Here is a 12,535-nt window from a genome sequence, read left to right on the forward strand (position 1 = left end):
TCACACAATAAGGGTGAGCTGAGCCGAATGGAATTTATCTGAATTGAATGAAACTGCTCCCTAACCCGGAATTCAGGCATGGATATATCCCATGGTATCTAGCAAGACTATTTGTTGATGTTGCTATAGTGTTAAAAGGCCAGGGTTTAAAATCCATGTGATTGAATATGTGCTTTATTCGGGGCAGCCACAGCTGGGCATGCAAGATTTATTATTTTGTGAAACAAAAAATGTGATAGAGGGGCTGGGGATTTAGCTCAGTGGCATAAGCACCTGCCTTGCAAGCAGGCGGTCATGAGTTCGATCCCTGGTACCGATAAAAATGAAAAAGACAAAAAAAAAAAATGTGATAGAGTGAGGTGATTTTGAAACTATGACTAAATATTCCGTTGGTGAGATGTTTAACAGAGTCCCCATGTGTCGCTGACGGAGCTGATCCAAGTAGAACTACAAATCTCACCACAATTTTAAGGCAGTCTTTAAAGTGTCAGCGGCAGGCAGACTCAAGGGTTCTCTCCCGGGGACCCACCTGGGGAGCTGGGCAACCTGAGCCACCAGCCAGTCATCACCCAGTCCTCCAGCTTTGCCTGTCACCTCACACCATCCTTCTCACAAGCTTGGGAGGGAGACAGATGCTGTTGGTCTGGCCACTTCTCCAATGGGGAAACAGAGGCAGACTGATGTTAAAGAATCTCCCCAAGGTCTTGCGAAAGGTAGGTTGGGGAGCTAGGATCTGAACTCGGGCGTGCTGCTCTAGGGTCTGTCCTCTATACCAGCATGTGCTGCATGCTAAGTCATCCAATACTTGTGTCCCTCAAGCATGTCCTGGGATCTGTTGTCCTCAGGTTATCACATATTTCCAGTTGTTTTCTTACAGGAAGAGAGAAAAAGACATTTAGCACTCTCAGCAATCTCAACATAAATACTTGAAGACAGCTTTCTGAGTTTTCTTTCTGTAGTTTAAATAATTCTAATTAGTTTAAAATTTCTCCAGAGCTGGATGTGGTGGTGCATGCCTATAATCCCAGCACTCAGAAGGCTGAGGCAGGAGGACTGGTTTGACTTCAAGGCCAGTTTGGGCTACAAAGTGAGTTTAAGGCCATCTTGAACTGCATACTGTTTGGAGAATTTTTTTGGGGTTTTTTTTTTTTTTTTTTTGGTTTTTTTTTGAGACAGGGTCTCTCTATGGAGTTCAGGCTAGCCTTGAGCTCACTTTGTAGCCTAGACTGGTCTCAAACTCGAAACATCAGGCTCTAAACTGCATACTGAAACTGTCTCAAAAAGATTTTTAAAAATTAGAAAGATTTTACAAATTCTCCAAGTGATTGCTCATCCCCACATTTTAAGTCACCTACATTTTGGAGGGCATATTTTTAAAATAGATTTGCCAAATTTTAAAGCCCCAAAGCAGATATGAATGTTTTCCAGTGAAGTCCTGATCAATGCCATATGTGGGGAAAGGAGTTTTGCGTCTCTTTTCCTCATTAATATTCCAGCATTATGTTCTTTGATTTGCCTAGCAGTTCTATATTGCCCACCAATTTTGTGCTTGTGATGCAATCACTAACTTGGAAAACATCATAACCTTTTAAAAGCAATAGTTCTTATAAGCCACATCTCATGCGGCGAGGATCTTGTTCTTTTTTTCAGCTGTGAAGGCCCATCTGGAAGGGTCAGACAGAGTTTAGCGCTCTCCGTCTGGGATGTTAGTACCTCCACCTAATTTGGTATCATCCACCAAACACACGATGCTTGTTCTCAGCTCCGTTGTGTGGATCACTGAGGAAAATATTTACATAAACCTTTTCCCATAAATCTATTTTTTCTGGCTTTCAGATAGCTTTGGGAGTGGTGAGCTGAGTTCACATTTTTTTTTAGTTCACATTGTAATCCTTCCCAAGAAGGGCAGTTGAGTATCTGAGCTGTATACTTTCTTAGCAAGAAACAATTAAGATTCATTTTTTTTTTTTTTTTCGGGCTTGTGTTGAAGTCACTACATAGCTCAGGCTGGCCTCAAACTAATAGTGATCTTCCTGCCTCAGCTTCTTGAGTGCTGGGATTACAGGCATGTACCACCATATCTGGCAAAATGCATTTCCAAATCTGAAGAAATACTGATATTTGACCACTATTCGGGAGGACAAGCAAAGTTAAGTTTATGCAAATACAGGAGAAGCAGCTGTGTTCTGTAGAAGCGAGGGTATGGCCTGGACTCTGCTCCTAGCCATGCTCCTGTACTCATGGCTAAGCAGAGAAAAACTTGTCTGGCTACCTGGTATTGCTTCTGTTGGTAAATCCAAGACCTGATCATGCAGAGAACACCTGGAGAACTCTGGAAAGTGCTTTGGTCAGCTCTCCCCACTCCCTGAATCTCCAACTCTTGAGAGATGAAGGGAAGGCATCTCTGGTTTTCCTCTCGTTTTGTTTTGTTTTCCTATACTGGGGATTGAACCCATGCCCTTACACATCATCCATGAGTTCTCACCACTGAGCTACAGCCCCAGCTTGGCATCTCTATTTTTTAAAACCTTCCCAAATCAACTATATTAATTATGGTTAAATCTATGTAATGGGACCCTAAGCATTTCAGAAATGAAGTAAATTTAAACATGCAAATATGGAAAGATGTCACATTGGCTAGACAGAAGGCATAGCAAACTTCCGTTTGACATAAATGTACAGGTGCAAATATGAACTTAGAATACCGTTTGACCACATTATACTGTGTCCATTTAGATGCTTCACCAAAGGTTTATGACAAGAACCAGGCAATCAGGAAGAATGCTGCCTGCAGAACAGAGCTCCTGTGCCTGTAGGGGTCTAAACTTGCTAGATGGTGAGTTGTAAGGGACAGGGGTGCAGGGAAGATGTGGCTCAGGGGAGGGCATTGTTGTTGCAACCTGTTATGCAAATATTTCACCATGTTCATAATGTAGTCAAGCTTAGTTTTAACTTAACACACAGAAATATTCTGGAAGAATTCTCAAGAACCTGAAACTAGCAGCCTATCCATGAACGTTGGCTGATTAAAGCAGAAAGATCTAGGTAAAATTAGAAGGATGTGGGAAATACAAGTAAAGGCAGTGCGAATAACTAGTCACATACACAGGAAAAGTCACACCGTGAGCAGTCCAGGGAGCCACTGCCACCCCACCCCTGATCCCTGGATGCTGCTGCTAACATCACTGCCACCTGCAAACATTAGGATAGTGCTTAGCACATCGCCTATACTATTAGACATGCATCTGCTTCCCGCACTGGACTGTAACCCCTTGAGCTTAGAGCAGCATCCTGTTCATTAATGTCTAGACTTCAGTCCCTGCCCCGTCCCTGGCATAGAGCAAGCACAAGGCGGAATGAAATAGATGAGCAAATAGAATTTTCTAGACACATTAATGCAGCAGAGAGAGGAAGAGCAGTAATTCACTAGGTGTGTCATTTTTGTTAAAACAAAAATGTGTACATGCTCTTTTTCCACTCCTTCACTCGTGGTTTGTCACACATAGCAACCCCCCCCCAATAAAAAACCATGTGGCTTGGCTTTCATAGTGGATTAATATTATCTTTTCCTCTGAATTAAGGTTTGCTTTCAGCAGAGATTTGCATAAAACTATGATTCTATACACTCTTTCTTTCTTTCTTTCTTTCCTCCATTCTTCTCCTTTACAGTGCTGGGCCTTGCATGTGGGGCAAGTGCTCTATCATCAAGCTACACTCCCAGCCCTGGGAATTTTGTTTTCATTGCTAATACATTTCAAAGAATTCCAACCACATATCTGAGATTTTTTAGGAACTTGAAGCCAAATATGGTTCACTGACCGAGATTCTAGAGCAAAGATATAAGAATAAGTGACATCTTCAAAATTGCAATGGATTGCATAACAAACCAGAAGTCAAGAACATACATCAGAATTCTAGCTCCAAGGACCTACAAATAAATTATGTACTATTCCCCAGTTCTACCTGGTTTTCCTAGGCTTCAAAGAAGCTAGAGATTGGAAAGCTTAATGAAGATGAAGGATAACAGCAATCATGATATGAAGAAAGAAAGTGGTCTTTATTTATGATTATATATTCTCCTCCTAATAAAATTTATTATAAAAAGGCAAAACCTCAGAAAAATGAAAGCTGATGTTCATGCCAAAACCTATACATGAATGTTTGCAACTTTATTTGTAATAACCCCAAACTGAAATCAACCCAGATATCTTTTCAAAATATAAACCTAACAAACTATGACACATTAACAACAAATAAAATGGAACAAACTACTGACACATGCAACAATCTAGACAAATTTCTAGAAAATTATGCTGAGTCCAAGTCAGTCTTAAAATGTTACACATTGTATGACAGACCCATAAGAATGTACGTAACATTCTTAAAGTGGGAAGTGTATGTGGCTAGAAGAGGAGGACATAAAGGATTCTTATGGCAATAGAAGGTTCTGTATCTTGACCAATATTAAAACGCCACTGAAATTGTACTATAATTTTGCAAGTTGTTACCATTAAGGGAAACTGAGTAATGGTTTCACAGGAGGTTTTGTTTTTTACAATTATAAATAAAAAGCTGAACTAAGCCAGGCATGGTGTTGCACTCATGTAATCCCAGCACTCAAGAGGCTGAGGTAAGAGGATTGTTGAAAGTTTGAGACCAGCCTGGGCTACAAAGTGAGCTCAAGGGCAGCCTGACTAAAAACAGAGTCTTTAAAAAAACAAATTAATTAATTAAATTTTTAAAAGTTGAACTAAAAAAAAAAAAAAAAGGTAAAAAGTACAAGCAATACCAACCTGTAAAATATAGAAAATAAAAATCTGAGTGATAAAACACCTAAGCTCTTATGATTCAGTATTACCTTCTTTTCTGTGCTTCCTTGAAGCAAAAAAGAAAAAGAAGAAAGCACGGACAGGTTATACATCCTTTTGTCTGTTGAAAGTAATGACAGCAGATTTTTAGGAGACAATCCTCTGGCAGGCAATTCAAAAAGAGAAATGAAGCTTTCTTAAAATACAACCCACAGGGGCTGGAGGTTTAGCTCAGCGGCATAAGCGCCTGCCTTGCAAGCAGGCAGTTGTGAGTTCGATCCCTGGTACTGAAAAAAAAAAAAAAAAAAAAAAAAAAATACAACCCACAGGGCACTAAAAGGCTGACAGAGCTTTGGCTAGCTCAGAGCTCAGAGCTCAGGGGTGTTCAATTTTGTGCTTGATGATCCATAGCTTGAATATCTGGGGTTCTGGAGGGCAAAGGTACACCTTCAGGCCCGTCTGACATGTACTGGAGTAGCTGGTCACCGTTAGGAAAAACCAAAAAGACGCATGACAGACTGGCTGTCTTTCCTGTGAGGGGTCTGAGAGCCCACACTGGGAATGTGCCTGTTGTCTAGACTCCTATTGAAAATTCAAGGACTAGCTGGATGCAGAGAGCATCTGCGAGCCTCCAGAGAGCGGGAAGAGCATGAGCTGTGCACTCCATCAGGGCAGCCCTGCTGCCCCCACCCCGACCGGCTTGCTCCTTCAAGGTCTCAGCTCCTACACACACCCACCCAACACACATTACCCGGCTCCAACTAAACTGGATCACTGGTATCAGCACTTGGATGTGTCCTGCTGTCTCCTGTCTCTGAAAACCCAAACTAAAATGTCAGCTCCACCAAGACCACACCATCGCTCTGAACTGACCGTGCCATTTCTTTCCTTCTCTCCAGGGCAAATGTCTCCATGCTGTCATGTTGGTCTCCACTTTCTTTCTTGTCTTTCTCCACTCAAACCATTTCAAGACTGCTCCACACCTCCAGGCCTGTACGGCGGATCTCCACATTCCCAAATCCGATGGCCACAACTCTTCCCGTTGTTTTAATTCTGTTGGTGCCTTTTCTACTCTGCTTCCCTCTTCTACCTCGTGACACACTTGCTCATGACACTCCTCACTCCTGGTTTTCCTGCTGCTTCTCTGGCTGTTGGCACACTGTACACATAATAAACTGGCTGCATTTTCTCCGTTCCTTCTCTGCCCCTTCTAATACGTAGTCGCCCTAAGCTGGGTCATTTGTTTTCTCTTCTATCCACTTTCTCTCCTTAGCTCATCTTGTCCATGGCGGGTTATTTCCACATCAACATTGCTCATCTAATACATTTATTGATAGTTCCTTAATAACAAACATATAGTTTCTAGAATTAAATTTCTTTGTTTAGCTCATATATATGCACCATTTTACAATAGATATGAATCACAAAATAATTAATTCATTCAGATTAGGATCCAAAAAAGGACCACTCACCATGCTGGCATGTATCTGGCAGGCCTTTTTTTTTTTTCTTTTTCTCGGTACCAGGCATCAAACTCTGGACCTTGCGTTTGCCAGGCAGGTGCTTGTGCCACTGAGCTAAACCCCCGGCCCTTTTCTTTTTTTTAAACCTAAAAAAAAAGTCCACTCTTCCTTTTCCCCCTTGGTATTTTCAGAAGGAACTAGGCAACTTTCTCTCTAGACTCCTCCCTCTTTTGAATTTTTTGGTTGCATACCCATAGCATTAATGTGTTCCCCTTCCGGGTTTGCTAGACTGCATGTCTGCCTGGAGCAGATTCCGTCTTCAAAGGCAGCTTGTGTGCTCCCCTCAGCTGCCGCTGATAATCACTGCTTCCATCAGTTATGCCATCAAGGCTTTGTTAAACAGTAGTCTAGCTCTACTATTGTTACAGGCAGCTGAGTTAGTTAGAAATATCAGAGGCAGTCAGACAGGGTTGGGCCCTTGAAGGAGCCAGTGCAGAAGACCAGATATCTTGCAGCCTTGGAGGAGACAGACACCTCCTGCTGTGGGCCAGATCTCAGGACAAAAGGTGAGAAACAAATGCAACCACACCTACCAGAAACACCAGGGGTTGATATTCTAAATAGGTCTGGATCATCTTGAGGAAGCCAGGAGTCCCCATCCCAACCTCCTACAGGAAGAGTCACTGCTCTTTACGCATGCTCACTTGCTAGTGACTGACTTCCTCATTTGCCCCTGATTGGGTCAATGTTGCCTGAACAATTAATCTTGTTGGTTGACTCTAGTTCAGTCCCACCTCATGCCTGTCTGCCTTGAGAATTGCCGTTTTCCCCATCTTGGACCTGTCCCGCCTCATGGTTTTACTCTGTAAAAAAGTCCCTGGAAAGGAGACTCTTTAAGAGGCCAGGGTTTAGCCCAGTGGCATAAGCACCTGCCTGGCCAGCAGGCAATTCTGAGTTTGATTCCCGGTACCAAAAAAAAAAAGAAAAGAGAATCTTGGGCAACCTACTTGGGACCCCTTTTGTCCATCAGGCAGAAGTTTTCTTACTCTCAGTAAATATATTCTGCTCTTAACCTCCGATGTTACTAAAATTCATTTTTTCAATTTTAGAGAACACAAACTCCTATCAGATACATAGCAGTTGGGAGTTTCGTTCCCCTATATCATTATGAATAGTTGTCTAAAGAGAAATTTCCCCTCATCAGCTATTTGGGTTGCCATGAGACACAGTTTGAAAGGGAAACCACCTCCTCCAGTTGGGGGTGCACACCTGCAACGCCAGCACTCTGGGAGGCTGAGGCAAGAAGATCACAAGTTCAAGCTGGGCCCCGGCAGTGTAGCAATTTAACAAAGCACTGCCTCAACAACAAAAATTAGCAAGGGGGGTGGGGTGGGGTGGGGAGGTCCAACTCAGTGTAAATGCCTTGATTCAATCCTCAGTGAAAGAATCTTGCCCTAGGCCAGACGCTGTAGCCAGTAAAGCCTTGGAGGCAGAACCAGAGGTTCTATCTTGAGGTCATCTTCCCGGCCCCTAGGAATTTACCTGTGGCACAAAATGAATACCAATGGGCTACCTGTGCATCACTGATGCCCCTTAGGCACCACCCCAAACCTAAGCTACCTGTATGCCTCCACTCCACGGGCGTCTGCCAGAGAGAATGCCAGCCCCTGGAGACAATGCCAGACCCCGGAGGGTCAGCGGGTCTCTCCCCACATTCTTAAAATAAAGGTCTCATTTATATTTCATACTTCTTATCTTTTCAGCCGCGCCAGAATTTTATCACTCAGCACTGCCAAAACAAGGTGGGTAGGATAGAAAAGAAAAAAAAGACAAGACAAAGAAAAGAAAGGGAAACTACTGCTTTCAAGTTGAGACTTGAGTGGAAGAGCCAAGGAAGAGAGGCAAAGCTGGGGTGCACTCCGTGCAGCAGGAGGAAGAGTGGCCAGTGGCACCTAGAGGTGAGCTCTCCTCTAGGGCCTCAGCACTGGACCGAGGAAGATTATGAGCTGCCTGCTGCCAAGCTCCTGCCTCCCCTCACAGCACAGCCAGCCCGCCCTGCAGGCCTCCCTTCAGTTTCTGAGCTGTAGCCTGACCTCCTCATTTGGCTCCCAGGGCAGTAGTCCTGCTCTGTCTCGGGTTCCTCAGGGCCCTAGCACGGCACTGAACACTGAGGAGGCTATCAACAAGTGGTTGTTTATAAATCCACAGGGATAAATTATTTAATTTATAAGTTATTTTACTGCATTTAAAATGTGATTATCTTAATCATGCTGAAAGCACTTCCTAGGTGTCTGTCTGGTCACCGGGCTGGCTGGAATATGTAGCTCCAGCCCTCCACCAACAATGTTACCTCCCTTACCTTCCTGGAGGCCCCCTGAGCACGGTCCCATCCTGGTCCATGAACTGCCAGCAGCGTCCCCACTCACTTACCAACATCAGTGTTTGCTCTTTGAATCATTGCAAATTCAGTAGATGAAAAGTAAAATATATTTTCTAATGTATACTTCCAAGTAGTACTGATAATGATCACTCTTCTCATTGGTCATTTGTGTTGGTCCTTGTGTGGCTGATTACTTATCCATACCTTTTCTTCTTTTTTTAAATTTTTTTTTTTTATTTTGAAAGTAGTAAAAATGCAACAGCACAAGACAGAACAAAGCCAAGCGAGACAATGCAGTGAAATTGGTACAGGATTTCACAGTAGGATACTGGGATGGTAGTAATAGGTAGTATGGTGTATCTCATTATCTTCATAATAGTTGTCTAGTCAATTAGATATAGCAAAGTCAAACCAAAAATAGAACATTATAAAACCAATTGAGAGTACTGAATAGAGCAAAAGAAACATAACAAAACAACAGTGAAAACAACCTTTGCCTTCAAACAAAAGATAGAAGGAAATCCCCCATATTTGCTAGACTGCATATGGTCATCCTCCCAAGAGATGCTGAGACATCTATCCCCAGTAGCATGGGGGAGGGGGAGGCGGGAAGAGGAAGGGTACTTCATTTTCAGCCCATGTGGCAGTAGGCTCACAGGTAATGGTTCTCTTCCTGATCCACGCCGCGGGCGCTTACCAAGAGGGTTGGTGAATAAGCTGCCACCATGGCTGGCACCATTATGTGAGAAACCAAGGGCACTTTAAAAAAAAATCTATTGGGGAAAAAATTGAAAATACAAAGATGTCAAAGTGTTTAAATGAAACTAACACATAATCCTACTATGAGAGGAAATAGCTAATAATGTAGCTGTTTCCTTCCGGATTTTCTGTGTATCGAGTGTACATGCCTTTGACATAAATGAGTTCTTACTCTATTCAGCTTCTCTGCCACCTGTTTTCCTCACAGGAGCCTTTGCAGTCACTTTAAAGAATGACAATAAGAGATAAATATAGTTTATTTATAGAAAAATGAGCAGAGGATACAAATAGCTTACTATTCACAGAAGCAGAAGCACAGATGGGCAGTCTGAAGAGGTGATCGCCCTCCCTATTGATTAGAAATGCAAATGGTTCCGTCTTCTACCGTTACAGAACTGGCAAAGATTCAAAGAAGTAAAAACGCCTAAGGCGTGCAAGCCGCGGAAATGAGCATTCTTGTCCACCAGTGAAGGCCGCGAACCAAGAAGCGGCTTTCCGGGAGCCCGGGTCTAATACAACCTAGGGGTGGTCTGTGCCCTTTGATGCTGGATGTCACCAGAGGAGCTCATCCCCAGGAAATGATTAGCACGCTGAGTGATGGTGTGTGTGAGGCATATTCATACCCAGGACCCTGTGGGACGAGAGAAATCAGGTTCAGGAAGACTCCCGGCTGACATGGAGGGAGATTTATGAGACCCTGTCAGGTGCTGGAAAGGCACATGACACAACTTCATTTCTGCATACACACAAATGACTGAAAAGAGATTTACCAAAACATGAACAATACATTATCCTGGGTGATGAGATTACGTGTTTTGTTTACCTTGTGTTTTTCTAAGGCTTTTTTTTCTTTTTCCTTTTTATCGGTACCGGGGATCGAACTCATGACTGCCTGCTTTCAAGGCAGGCGCTTATGCCGCTGAGCTAAACCCCCAGCCCCTCTAAGGCTTTTTTGAATTTTTTTGTGGGTTTTCTAAGGTCTTTGATACTTAGCAGGTATAATTTGTGTAAAATGGGAGGGAAATGTCATTAAAATTGTTGCTGGAATAAGTATGATAGTTGACTTAGGGCAAACACAGATGAATTTAAGGATTTAACTCTAGTCTGGTAGGTGGTGGCATCAGTAGTACCTACCTGTAATCCCAGTACTCTGGGAGGCTGAGGCAGGAGGATGGCAAGTTTGGGCCTAGTCTGTGCAATTTAGCAAGATCCTGTCTCAAAATTAAAAAGGGCTGAGGACAGAGCTCAATTCAAAAGCCTCCTAGGCTTGTGTAGCTACCCACTTTTGTGCGGGTTTCAGCCTGGCTGGACTTCTTAAAGTGAAGGCTGAGACCCTAGGCCCCAAGACATTTCCCTTTTGCTCCGTGTAGGAAGTAAAGGTAGGGCCAGGGACTTAGCTCAGTGGCACAAAGTGCCTGCCTGGCAAGCACGAGGTCATGAGTTTGATCCCCTGTAAGAAGAAACAAAAAAAAACAAAAACAAAAACTTAGAACTTTAGGGGCTGGGGATTTAGCTCAGTGGCATAAACGCCTGCCTGGCAAGCCTGAGGTCCAGAGTTCGATCCCTGGTACCTGCTAGGATTATTTCCAAAAGATGAAAAATATTTCCAAAAGATGAGAAGTATAAAATAAAAAGCGGCCTTTATTCTGAGAACATGGAAAGAGATGACTGACACCCCCACCACTGGCATCTAGCAATCTCTCCAGCGGACACGTGGCGTGGGGGCATGTAAATAGCCTGGGTTTGGGGTGGAACCTAAGGCGGGCATTAGGGATGCACAGGTAACCCATTGGTCCTAGGTTTGGCACCATATGTAAATTTCCAGGGGGGGGGGGAGATGGCGTCACAGGTAACTTCCTAGGTGCGGGGGAGATGGGGCTTCCTGCTTCCGGTTGAGGCTTTCCTGGCTACAGCGTCCTGTCTGGGCCAAAACCTTTTCAGTACCATAAATAAATAAATAAATAAAGGGAGCAGGAAAAGAAGAAATGAGGGTAAATCTTTTTGCACAGAGTGAATTGGAGGGACCGTGTGGAAAGGGAGTGGTCTTCTCCTGGGGGTGCTTCACCTAGATGGCCATAGGCATCAGACCACAGAGGGGGTGCCCCAGCCCAGAGGCACAGAGCAACATTAGGAACTGTGCCACAGATGACCTGAGATGTAGATGCATGGACTTTGCGAACAAAACAAAGGCATAGCTCTCCAAAGGCTCCTGGTTCCCTAGCTTCTGCAAGTAGTTCAGAAAGGGGAGGAGGACTGATGGTAAGGAGGCCTGGAGGTGCCAAAAGTACTTCTCTTTCTTGGTATAAAAATTAACTGAGAGATCAGAATGCTTTATGCCAAGTTTTTAATGGACGGTTTAGGGAACAGAGCCCCGATCAGATGTAAAGGTGGAAATGCTGGGCCACTGGAACCTTAGGGCCAATGGTCCAGATGTCGCAGGACCTCTCAGTGGAATTAGAACCAGGCTTGCTGCCTCTAGCAAAGCATGCAGCAGGGAGACCCATTTTTCAGCTGAGTCCTCAGTTCCGCCCAGGTCCATGCATCTGCACAAGGCCACAGTTACCAGCTTGCAGTCTGACCCTGTGAGGACCCCGAGAACCCTGGGCATCTCCATCTTTTTCTGCCCATCAGACCCCACATCCTCCAGTGCCATCCTACAGCCCTCCCTCTGCCCTGACCTGCGAGCTCTCTGCTCATGGCCCAGCAGCGCTGCTACTCTCCAGGTCTGGCTTCTTTTGGGGTTGCCTTCAGAGCAGGAACCTGTCTAGCCTTGTCCTTCAGCTGACAGCAGCTAAAAGGTCAGCATCCTCTCCATCTCTGTCTCATGCTGAGTGCTGCATGCGTTTGCTGAGCACTTTTAAAATCAGCTTGCTTGCTTTTCTTTCTTTCTTTCTTTCATTTATCGAGACTGGGTCTCACTACATAGCCCAGGTTGTCCTCAAACTCATGGCGATCCTTCTGCCTCAGCCTCTAGAGTGCAGGGATAACAGGCATGCACCACCATGCATGGCCAACTTTTTATTTTAGAATAGTTTGGAAATAACATAGAGAGTTCCTGTGCACTGCACTCCTGGTTCCCACTGTTAACATTTCATATTAGGAGGGCTCTTTGGCCCAATTAATGA

The 12,535-nt window shown here is 44.1% G+C and overlaps 1 long non-coding RNA gene across 1 annotated transcript in view; it reads right to left on the reverse strand.

Moving 5' to 3' along the window:
- LOC134474133 (uncharacterized) overlaps positions 1-6,855 on the reverse strand; it is a 30,052-nt gene extending 23,197 nt beyond the window's left edge. The window contains exon 1 of the long non-coding RNA XR_010044761.1: positions 5,682-6,855. This is a non-coding gene — a long non-coding RNA (uncharacterized LOC134474133). The remainder of the gene's footprint in view (positions 1-5,681) is intronic.
- Positions 6,856-12,535: the final 5,680 nt, after the last annotated feature.

The sequence above is a fragment of the Cavia porcellus genome, unplaced genomic scaffold (genome assembly GCF_034190915.1).
Source record: "Cavia porcellus strain 051 isolate PalLab524CR breed Dunkin Hartley unplaced genomic scaffold, mCavPor4.1 scaffold_31, whole genome shotgun sequence".
In the NCBI taxonomy this organism is placed as follows: Eukaryota; Metazoa; Chordata; class Mammalia; order Rodentia; family Caviidae; genus Cavia; species Cavia porcellus.